The sequence below is a fragment of the Oreochromis niloticus genome, linkage group LG3 (assembly GCF_001858045.2).
Source record: "Oreochromis niloticus isolate F11D_XX linkage group LG3, O_niloticus_UMD_NMBU, whole genome shotgun sequence".
Lineage (NCBI taxonomy): Eukaryota > Metazoa > Chordata > Actinopteri > Cichliformes > Cichlidae > Oreochromis > Oreochromis niloticus.
Window position 1 is genome coordinate 24,087,574 of NC_031967.2, and position 11,043 is coordinate 24,098,616.

The 11,043-nt window shown below is 41.2% G+C and overlaps 1 long non-coding RNA gene across 1 annotated transcript; it reads left to right on the plus strand.

Annotated features, from left to right (window-relative positions):
- Window positions 1-111: 111 nt before the first annotated feature.
- On the plus strand, window positions 112-2,630 carry LOC112846466 (uncharacterized). Its single transcript, XR_003219438.1, has 2 exons — window positions 112-206; window positions 731-2,630. It is a non-coding gene; the product is annotated as an uncharacterized LOC112846466 (long non-coding RNA).
- The last annotated feature ends 8,413 nt before the right edge of the window (window positions 2,631-11,043 follow it).

The following is an 11,043-nucleotide window of genomic DNA, read 5'->3' on the forward strand; positions in this document are numbered from 1 at the left end:
CTGGTCTCCTCATATTATGTAACTCATGTCTGATTGGTTGCAACACTATTGCCAGTCTGCATTCTGGCAAATGGCATCTATGCCTGAATAAACAGCCATCGATTTATTTCAGAAAGCCAGTCATCCAGTCGTGTCACTTATTTAAACTTAAGATGAGTTCAGTGATTTAAAGGATCCTGACAACATGCATCTAAGGTTACAGAGAGGTCAGTACAAGCTGACAGTCAGCTTTCTTATTTTTATTGCAGTTTTTGTACCGTGCGGTTTAGCTGAATAGGCATTAGTGAGGAACAAGGTACACTGTTAGCAGACGCAGCAGGGAAACAATGTCACAGTGATTTTGCATGTTTTTCTTGTGTGATGATATTAGCAAAGCTGCCAGAGCCAGCACAAGCTGAAATTTCTCACTGGGTAAAGACCCTGTATGAAACTGTATGTTATTTAAATAAAATATTTTCTGTAAACAAATGCAGCTTCAGAAGAAAGCCTAGAGGAAAATGCACCGAGTTTATATCTTCTTATAGAAGTAGTTCTAACCGTGCTCGCCCAAACTCTGAAAGACGTTTGCATCGATGTTGTGGGGGTAAAAAGATTTTTAGTGCCTCTTTAAAGGAAAAGGAAGATGTGTCCTGAAATAAACCTGAAGTGCTTTTTGTTTTTAATGCAAACTGATTTGCGCAACATAAGTCAGTAACTGAAGCCTGGCTGCTTCTCTTCACACCTCACTCAGTGAAAACCTGAGGTTGTCTTGATGCATCATCCAGGTGAGGAAATCCCAAAAAGTGCTGAAACGTTTCTCCCACTAAAAATCCTAAATCCAGATGAACACAATCAACATTTTGGGAAAACCCAAGCTACAATCACCTACGATGTAAGTCACACACCAACAGTGAAGTTAGCGTAGTAGTGTAGAAACCCAATGCCTTCACTGTCTGCAGAGATGTTCCCTGATGAGAAGGTCAGTTAAGTTCTTCTACACCAGACTTCGTGAACAAATTCTCTTTGGATACAGCATCATGCAGAAACTGTCTATAATGTTATTAAATGCTGCACAGGATAAGGATTTGCCTGTATGGAAAAATGTTATATAGAATAAAAGAATATAACCACTAAACAGCTTTAGCTGCCTGACTTCAGAAGAAGTCATGCAAAGGAAACATGCCAACACTGTTTCAGCACACTGTGTTCTCCGTCTGTTCTGCAGCAGGTTTTCCTTATCTTTAAATCTGCTTATCTTTGTTACGCTTCAGGTCCAGGACAAATAAAAGGCCTAATAAGGAAGGTCAGATAAAGTTTTAGCCTCCTGATGCCAGAGAAAAGATTTCTGGCCTGAGCAGAATTAGGACTTCACTTTGTTGTTCCTGCAGTCCCAGCAGTAATCGATGTGCAAGCTGGCCTTGTCAGCATGACCAGACCTACTTCACTCATACTAAATATTGATTTTATGTGTCAAATTGTGTGTAAGAGGTTGAACTGAGGGCCAGTGCCCCATTTTTTTAATCATGAAAAAAAGGTTTCTTTTAGGTAAATCTTGTTTTTGTAGGTCAATGAAATCCCTCATTATGTCGGGATGCACACAGACAATGCCCCACATTTTGATTGGCTCTATAAGACAGTTTTCTAAAGTCTTTCTTTTACTGAATGACTGTGAAAGCAGCATATACCCGTGCAGGTTAACCTGTCACCACCTTTTGGAGACATGGAAAGATGGAAAGGAGAACATGCAAGGAGCAGAGGTAGTGAAGGATGAGATATATCGGGTCAGCCATGCAAAACAGCAGACAGTGCACAAGAGAGGTGAAGAAGAAAGTGTAAGCAGGGTAGAGACGAGTGTTAGGAGTGATTTTTGTGACCTAAGGTAGCAAAGAGAAGGTTTACAAGGCGGAAAAGGGGAAGTCCACAGAGAAGATTCATGGATACAGTAAAGGAGGACATGCAGAGGGCTGGTGTGACATGCTAGGTCTGCTGTGTTGAACCCTAGAAGGAGCAGCCATCCACACAGACATACTCTTTGTCCCACATTTAATGTACTGGGAACTTGTCACACTGCGAGGTCTACGAAAGTGAACACCACAGATAGTGCTTGTAAAGAAGACTCACACCTGCGCCTGTGTGTTTTAATATGAAGGTTTCCAAAGTCCTAAATGTGTAAATTTCAAGATTAGCCAAGCCATGCTAAGATGTCCAAATGTTTTATGTGACACTCCATCTGATATCAGATAAAACATCAGATAAAAAGCTCTTCTGTCGAGATGGAAAATTACTGAGGCGAGATAGAGAAGCTGAGCTCTGAACCCTACTCACACAATTAAAGCTCCAGGTTGCAAAATCAGGTAAATGTTGAACTCAGCAAAACACAGAAACACATAAAAGGTGGCTGAACTAAAACTTCAGCCACCAACTTCAGGTAAAATTTGTGGAACATGTAAATTGTTATTTCAGCTGCTGTCTGTGACCTGCAAATCCATTCCTCCGTCCTCCACGAGGGTCAGTGGCGTGACTGAGAACCATCTGGCCTCACCGACACTTAAATGTGGATTTTATGGTGTGACATGTTGCGAGCAGTCATGTGAAGTTGTTCAGGAAAATGACCAAGTGTAATCGGAATAAAAAGCATGAAAGATTTTGCATATTTGTAGAAATTTTTGTGATATTAACATTAACTTGACTTTCTTTTTAAGTAAAGTGGGTTAAAAAAAGCTGCAGAAGCCATAAAAGTGTTGCACTCTCCATCCACTCATTTTCCTTTGTTGGACCAGTTCAGGGTTACCGGGAGGCTGAAGCATATCCTATGGGTCAAGAGCCCAGACTGGTCACCAATCTGTCACAGACATCTGACACAGACATAACACAACCAATCACATGCACACCTTTAGAATCACTAATCACACTAACATGCATGTTGTTGGACTGCAGCAGGAAGCTGTAGTACCCAGAGAGGACCCCACACAGACACAGGGAGACCAGACTCCACACAGAAAGGCCCCAGACTGGTTTCAAGCCTGAGACTGCTGTGAAGCAACAGTCCTGATCGCTGCCCTAGTTTCTTAATCTGAAGAGGAAATTGCCTGCTGTGCTTTGTAACGGCTGAAATCAACTTGAAAACCTCTCCCACATTTTGAGATTGCCTCATTGTGGGATTCAAGCTTGTCATCTGAGACGCTCACATTTTGAATAATCGTCCAGTAAAGAGATCAGAGGATTTCCTCACTTTACACTGTGTTACAGTGATCCGCTTTGACATCATATCCACTATCGATTCTACACTAAACAGTATCTTTATATACGCAGCTCAGAGAGAGACAAGGGGAATTAGCACGTCATGCTCCTTATCATGAATAAACCTTGATACTGTGACTCCATGAGAAAACAATGGGAATGTGTCTTGAAGTAGAATCACTTGTTCTCATCTTTCCTGCAATAAATCTCATGTTACATTAAACTGAAGATATTTAAAGACTAAAACAACCATCTAATCTGGATTTCAATGGTTGATGAATTAAACGAACCTTTGAAAAAATCCAGATCGCTTACTGATCAGTTTGTTTATCAGTCCAGATTATTTACAAATGCAGACATGGGTGTTTGCTTGTGGTTATTTGGCAGAAAGTCTGCGCTGCACATGGGTCAAACAGTTCTCTGTACTTCATTATACTGCTAGACCACGCATGGGGACTCAGCAACATGTATTCAGTAGATTTTAAGTTGTAGCATAAGCATCACACTTGTAACTGTTGTGAAAAATTAATTTCCATACCTTTGAGGTTATAATACAGCTCGGGGTGTGATGAACACACATTCCAGATGCAGATACAGAGCTGTAAAGCTGGAACATTATCCATGTGAAAACTGAATCATGGTCAGATTCTGAGAACACAGAGGAGCCCAACTACCTGGGAGAAACTGGACTTCAGAGCAGTTGCAGCTGACTGAGATTATCTCTCTCTCTCTGATTGATAATAATAATAATAAAAAGTCTGCCTGCACTGCTGCGTGATGCTGTACGCTCAGAAAGTAAAAAAAAGAAACAAACATGATTAAAAATGTGAACAGAGTGCTGAGTATTTGTATATGTGTGCATGAGGGTGGGAATGCATGTTTGTGTCTGTGTGTGCCTGTTTGTCTGTGTTTATATGTCAGGTCGGGTCTTAGACTCCACCTCTCTGGGAACTCCCAGGCCCTCCAAAGTGTGGAGGCCTATCTCCCCTCACCACACTCCCTGCCGGTAACTGATGCCCTCAGGGGTTGGTGCATTGGTGGTTTTTGGTGTCCGGGGCTGGGCGCTCAGGTATGCACCAGCTCACTCCCGGTGGCTACTTGGCGGGGCCTGGTGCCTGCTGCTCGGTCAGGCCTCTTCCGGGGCAAAAGGGGCCCTCGGGCCTCCGGCCTCTGGGCCTGCGGCTCGGTTCACTCTGGCACAGCTGGCTGCCGGCAGAGCCGGCGGGCACGCCACTGCAGCCCCCTCTGGCTTCTGCTCCGTGGCTACTGGGTGACCCCTCATCTGGGGCTCTCCTCCTCAGGAGGGTGGCACGGATGCCCCTCCGGTGGTCCTCCTTGGGCTTTCGCACTCTGGGGCCTCTGGATGTCTGGAGCCTGGATCTCCTCCATGTCTGCTTCATGCCCTGGGGGATGGGGCTGTGGGCCTCCACACCCTCTAGCAGACCGTTACATGGGGAAACCTTTTGAATACAAGCGAGCTGATCCACACAGGTGTGCACACGAGTGTTCACTGTTCGTAGACATAAACTACACCTTTATTGGCTGCTATTTCCAAGCACATTGTGCGCTGTCGGTCCTGCTTGCTGCACAACAACATTCAATATTTAGTATTTACTGCTGTTTACACTTAGCTAGATTAACGTGATGGTGTTGTGTTTAGTATGTTGCTCTGTTTTTTTTGTTTTTCTTTTGCTTGTTTTCTCTTCTTTTTCTCTCAACAGGTGATCCAGGAGATTTTTTTTCTCTCTTCTTTCTCTTTTTAAGTGCCCTTTCTCGCTGTCCCTCTTCCCTTCTGTTTTTCTTTTCCTTCATCTTTCTTTCTCCCTTTCCTATCCCTCAGTCATGTCTGTCCCGTCTGTAACAGCTGAAAATAAAATAAAATAAAATAAATAATAAAAAAACAAAAAACAAAAAAAACAAAAAAGTGAACAGAGTGAACAGAGTGAATGAGGATGATGGTGATTAGTCAGTGTACCCCCACAGGTAGAAAGTCCAAACATGCATTAATTAAACAAACAAGTAAAATCCAAGATGATTTTACCGCGTACTCTCACCCACATAAAACTGACTGAACCAACAAAATGACAGACTTCTGGTCGTGTGTTAAGACAGAATTACATAACAGAGGATCACATGACCTGTTTCTGTTTGGCTTTTCAAGCCTATGTGTCAAGGCTCTGTGGGTTAGTTGCTTTTGCTGCTTCCAGCAAAGATAAGATGAAGCGATAAGCGAGAGTGGGAACCAGAAGGTTACCTGGTCTGTGCTGGAAAAAAATGCATAAATTCTAGAAATGTCTGTGCAGTGTCTGATCTCCGTGTTTGCAGTATTCATATTGACCTGTGATATATTTGCACGTTTTTCACTCCCTATTCCAGTGAAGTCAGACATGAACTTCTCTCTTAACCTCTATCTGTAACACCACTCATTTTAATTTTTGTATAAGCAAAATTTGTGACAGAAAATAACACAATAAAATGTAATAATTATACATAATCCAAGTTAAGAAAAACAAAACAAAAACAAGAGAAATAGTCAGCTCATACATAGAAAAAACATTTAGTCTGAAGTATACCTGTAAATAAATAATCTATAAGTGAAGAGAATATTTAAAAACACGCGTTCTGTTGAGTTAAAAGGTTCAAACTAAAGAGGGAAGTAAAGTGCAGTTAATCAATAGCCAGATTCCCAGTTATGGTCCTCTGCTTTGAGTACGCTCAGGCTGAGGAGGAAGAGTGGCAGATGTCCTTCACGCCACCAAAAACTACAAACTAAGAGTTATTATTCACTTGAAAGCCTTGGAAAGACAAAAAAACAAAAACCAAAAAACAAAACAAAAAACCAAACCAAAATACCCCCTCCCTGAAAACCCCCCTGTTTTCTCTGTTATTATTGTCAAGCTGGCCCTCATTCAGTTTCCATCTGATTTCTTAGACCTTTATCTGACATTGTGCTGTGTATACTGGGTAACACTGAGGTTCACTGGATGCTCTGCTGCTAATAAAAAGGCAATTCAGAGGGTAATAAATGCAGCACTAAAGGTCATTGACTCTTCAATGACACTTCCTCCCAGGACACTTCCTGTTTGACCCTCCACTGTTCAAAATCACACACTTTTGTTGTTTTACATCATGGGACTTTCTTTAAACTCTTAACTCATACTTAAAATAATTTATTTTCTTCTCCAGAAAGCGCTTGCTTTCCAGTGTGAATGACTTTGATGTTTCATTGTGAATGGGTTATTTTTGCACCACCTTACTTATTTGGACAAACAATAGCACCTCAGTTTTGTTGTATTTTTTTAAAGCAATGAAAATAAAAGGTATTCTGATTCTGGTACAGTTCACAGATACAGGTAACTCCTAAGGTGGAGAGGAAATGGCATTCCTTATCCATCATATCTTCATCTGGCCTAGAAAAATATCCTGTTATAGCCGGTCTGACAATGAGCCAGAGCTCAGCTGAACCAAGTATTTTTTTTTAACCTAACTAGTAATGATTTCATGAATTTATTTATGACTAACATTGTAAAAATTAGAGAAAAAAAATGTATTTACAATTGTCCCCAAACACAACATTAAGTATGGCAAATTTAATAACAGCTGATATTTATGTAGACGTTTTCCCTGTAATCCATCAACGCGTCTGTTATACTCCATTCCAACAAGACTGTTTAAAGAAATCTACCATTAATTACTGCTTTAATTTTACATTTTATTAATTTATCTTTATTAACAGGCTGCATCCCACAGACATCTAAGCTGGCTGCAATCAAACCACTACTTAAAAATTCTTTACTTGATTCAACTGTCTTAGATAATTATACATCAATCTCCAATCATCCTTTTAATTTAAAAATTCTTGGAAGAGTAGCTGTAAAACATCCAACAGCAGACGGTGGTTTATTTTAGGAGTTTCAGTCAGGTTTCAGAGCTCATTACAGCACCGAAACAGCTTTAGTGAAGGTTACAAACTGTCAAAGGAAAAAACCTTAGAGAAGCAAGAAACACAAACTCAATTTATGGCATGTACATGGGCGAGGCTTACTGCGTGGCAAGACACAGGCAAGTCGCGCAGAGCCTCAGTCCGTTCTTTATTTTATAGCAGAGAATAGATTACACAGCATCTCTAGATGGAGCATACGTAATAGAAAAACATCTCTAGATATGGTTATCGCATGAGTGGCCGTTATCCATAAGACAAGAGGAACTAGTATCTTTTGTCATATCAGCTTCAGGTTGGAACGGTCTCTGCCTGAGAGTGTGTTACTTTGTAACTTCCTCACGCATGCTTCTGTTCCTTAATCTGTAGGTTGCAGGCACATCATGTTCTCACAAGAAATTATACTTAAGCAAAATAAAAGTTATCAAAGTAAGTAAATGTAAAAATCTCTTAACACAAACGATCTTCTTATGGCCTCTGACAGTGGACTCATCTCTGTGGTTGTCCCTCTAAACCTCAGTGCAGCATTCAATACTGTTGATTATAAGAAACATACGCTGTTAGTATTAAAGGAAATATGGTGCACTGCACTGTTTAAATCATATTTATCTGATAGACTCCAATCTGTTGATGTAAACGCAGAGTGTTCTTCAGACACAATAGTTAGTCATGGAGTTCCACAGGGTTCTGTGCTGGGACCACACGGTTTACATTATGACTGCTTCCCTTAGGCAGTATTATTAAAAAACATTATTAAAAACATTTGAATTGGTATACAGATGATACCCAGCTTTATTTATTCATGAAGTCAGGTGACGGCAGATGGCTTGAACCTGAATTGAGGCTGCGGTTTGGGGAAGGCCTCGTAGCGGACTGGCAGCAGCTCCCAGCCCGGGCAAATCCCCATGTACTAATGAGAAGTACATGCTACTGCCCTTTGCCAGATTGAGTCCCTAGGTCGAACCTGTAACAATATTGTATTGGCTCATCTAGGATTGATGACTTTACCTTTGGAGACTCATCCGTCCAGTGATTTGCGAACCTGTAGACCTGCTTCTGTAAAACAGCTGATTTAATCTGCGAAGCTGAGACCCTGGAATCACAGCCAATCAAGCTAATCTCTAAATCTGAAACTTTGTGCCAAAAATTAAAATAGAGTAGCCTCCCATTCGTTCCACCTGCAGCCAGTACTCATCCCAGTGCCAGTTAATGCAGAAGGCCTTGCAGTCAAACTGTTCTTCATTCCCCAGAGGTGCACACTGTCCAGCACTCCCCTCACCCTTCAGAAAGTGTAATTGTCCTCAAAGATATTCCCCTCCCACAGAGGAAAGAGATGGAGATTCAGGGTAGACAGACTGGTCACGGTGCCTCTGATATAAGCTACAGCAGTATCAGCAAAAAGATTGAAAGACAGCAACAGTCAGGAAGAAATAATCCAAGCAGTTCTGAAGATATGCAATATAAATTAAATGCATCAAGGTTGGAGAATTTGTAATCCTGAAATGGGAGAGACTTGGAAAACAAACTCCTCAATACCCTGCAGCGAAGTAAAATGTGCATTCAAGCACTGTGCCAAACCATTTCCAACAGAGATTCAACTACACTTTGCCACAAATGTTAAGAATGCTGAGAGAAAAGGAAAAAAGAGGAGGGAGCACCAACCACATGTGATTCATGCCCATAACTGTACTAGACATGAAGGAGCTGGGATGTTGGCCTTCTATTTAATTTACTGGTGTCATCCAGGGCTGCCTGTGGATATATTTGGTCTGGTTACTGTCACCTCTCCCAAGGGCAATTCAGGGAAGTGAGATACAAAGATGAAGGAAACTAACACATTTATTTCTGGGAACAGTCGCGTTCCTGTGGAAAGAAATTCCACACCTGTCATTTGAAGGGTATTTTTCTTAAACCAGGTGAATGTCATGGTGCAAGACGGCCCTGGGTAATCCTGAGATCCTTCTGGGGATAAAAAAGTCTATGTTGTAAAGGAAAAGTATTGATGTGTATAAAGCTGCTCCAGAGGTAAGAGGAACTGAAGTGAAAACACGACGCCACAGCCTCCTCCTGTTAGACACTGACATGCTACTAGGACTCACCTCAGAAGCCTCACAAACTACCATCAGAGACACATCATCATTTTTGGCCTTCTGGAGATGAGCACCTTTCATGGAGAGCTAGAAGGAGCCAAATCCTGAGAAACAGTGTAAAGACATAACGAGCAGTGGGCCTTCACATTTAGAGCATACCTGCAAGATAAACAGAGAGCTTTCATCGTATAGTGAAAAAAGACATAATGTACCCCTGTAAAGATAACAGCTGATGAAGATGAGGCAGAAGAGGAGTATGTACCTGCTGTTTCAGACCTGGCAGCGGGTGAACAGGATCATGTGTGTCAGACTGATTATGGAGTTAAAACCCCCACAGTGCAGTTGAAGCTAATGTTTGAGGGTGAAGTTCGTAAATTTTTCTTTTCAGCTGTCGATGCTCTTCACATGCACAGCCACAAACATACAGCTAGTGAAACATCTGAGTTAATCTCCCAAATTGAGACCCTAAACAGTTAATAAAGGGTAGCCTCCCACTAATCCCATCCATCCATCCATCCATCCATCCATCCATCCATCCATCCATCCATCCAGCCCTTCAGGGTTGTGGGGAGATCTATCCTACCCCAGATTTTAGCAGACTGAAATTAGCAAAGACACCATCAACACTTTGATAGCTCATCAAATGAACATCTGTTATGATTACCTGTTGAGATCTTCAGGTCTGGATCAAAGTGGTGGACAGGCCAACCACTGCAATCGTTGAGGCTGCCGTTCTAACATGAACACCAACAGCATTCAGTGTTTAAGCAGTGTTCATGATGTTACAGAGAAACTGTAATGCTCCTTGAGATAGAAAGGATTCTTTGGAAGAATGATCACAGTTCACGTGTCCGTCTTGTAATTTGGTGACTTGAGATTAAATTTTCATTAAACCATTTGACTTGCCCTCGTGCGCTTGCAGGCATCAGATTTCATTACCTTTCTTAGCTGCTCATGTTTAACTTTTACTTTTTGTACCTATTGGTCTTACACAAGTGGAAATTAGGTTTCTAGTCACGAGATGCAGCCTTCAATTTTCTTTATGTACGTGCACATGACTGGGTTTAAAGTTTTCCCAAAACTAGATGCTTTGCTTTGTAACTTACAAAATTTAGTGCAAATATTTCCCAAATATGAGAGGCAGGAGTATTGTGATCCAAGACTGTTCATCATTTCATCTCTCGGTGGTCTTGGCTCACTCACAAGAGTAGATTTAAATATTTGACCAAAAAGCAAACATTTTAAAATCAACACCTCAGCTCAGAGATGTGGGGCAATAGTCAAGAACAGTGGCGACCTCTGGAGGACACTACTGCAAATTACAACAACAACCCTCACATGTTATTGTTAATACTTTACTCTTTACTCTCCACTAGATGGAGTGAGAGGTTAATGTGGAACATACAGTAAGCGTAGTGCAGGCCTTTCACTGTAATCTGCTATAATGGTGTTAAGCTGTTAACTTGTTAGTTGTTGACTTTGTTATTTTGGGATCTTTTTGATGAAAAGAATAAAATTCGATATCTGAAATGTTTATCTGAAAGCGATGAAAAGCTGTGGTATGTATTGACGCCCCATAGAGATTTGGAGACGGTGTTTATAAGGCGATAGTTGTCTCTTCTAATAAGATTACACTCAATAGAATTAATCTCTTCTTTTGCTGAAGCTTCCCTCTTTCATCAGCTGTGGTCTACGGTAACCAGATAAATGACTAAAAGTCAGGATCTATGTAAAAAACATTTTTGCAAGTATGTGTGTGTGTGTGTGTGTGAAATACTACATTAAAAAAACAGC